Consider the following 574-nt stretch of genomic DNA (forward strand, 5'->3'; position numbering starts at 1 on the left):
ATACCATAAAACGTACAGAGACGTTCAACAAAACCATTGAAGCACCATCCCTAGGAAATGGGTAACTAGCTGCCATATGAAAGGGACAGAGTATAGGTGCTCGACTCGCAGTTCTCACACCCTTGGGTCTCAGGTCCCCTTGACACACTTAAAAATCAATGGGGACCCCAAAGATCTTTTGTTTTCGTAGGCTACATTATTGATATTTACCATACTAGAAATCAAAACTGAAGAATTTCAAAATTACTTACACATTCATTTTAAAGTAACGATAATAAATCTGTCTTCCTATAAATAACATTTATTGGAAAAGTAACTACTAAAAAAAACCCATTTAGTAAGAAGAACATTGTACTGCAGTTTTGCAAGTCTCTTCAAAGTCTGGTTTAGTCCAAGACAGCTAGATTCTCCCGTTTGCTTCTGCATTCAATCTGCTGTGACGTATGGTTCTGCTGTGACCTGTAGTTCTGGCTGACACAGAGAAAGTAAGTCCAGCCTCATGGAGAAAGGTGGTTGAACAAGGGAGGAGGATTTTAATAGTCTTTTCAGACAATTGTGGATTTTTTTTTTTTTT

Source organism: Orycteropus afer, unplaced genomic scaffold, assembly GCF_000298275.1.
Source record: "Orycteropus afer afer isolate SDZICR_OR568_19922 unplaced genomic scaffold, OryAfe1.0 scaffold00006, whole genome shotgun sequence".
In the NCBI taxonomy this organism is placed as follows: domain Eukaryota; kingdom Metazoa; phylum Chordata; class Mammalia; order Tubulidentata; family Orycteropodidae; genus Orycteropus; species Orycteropus afer.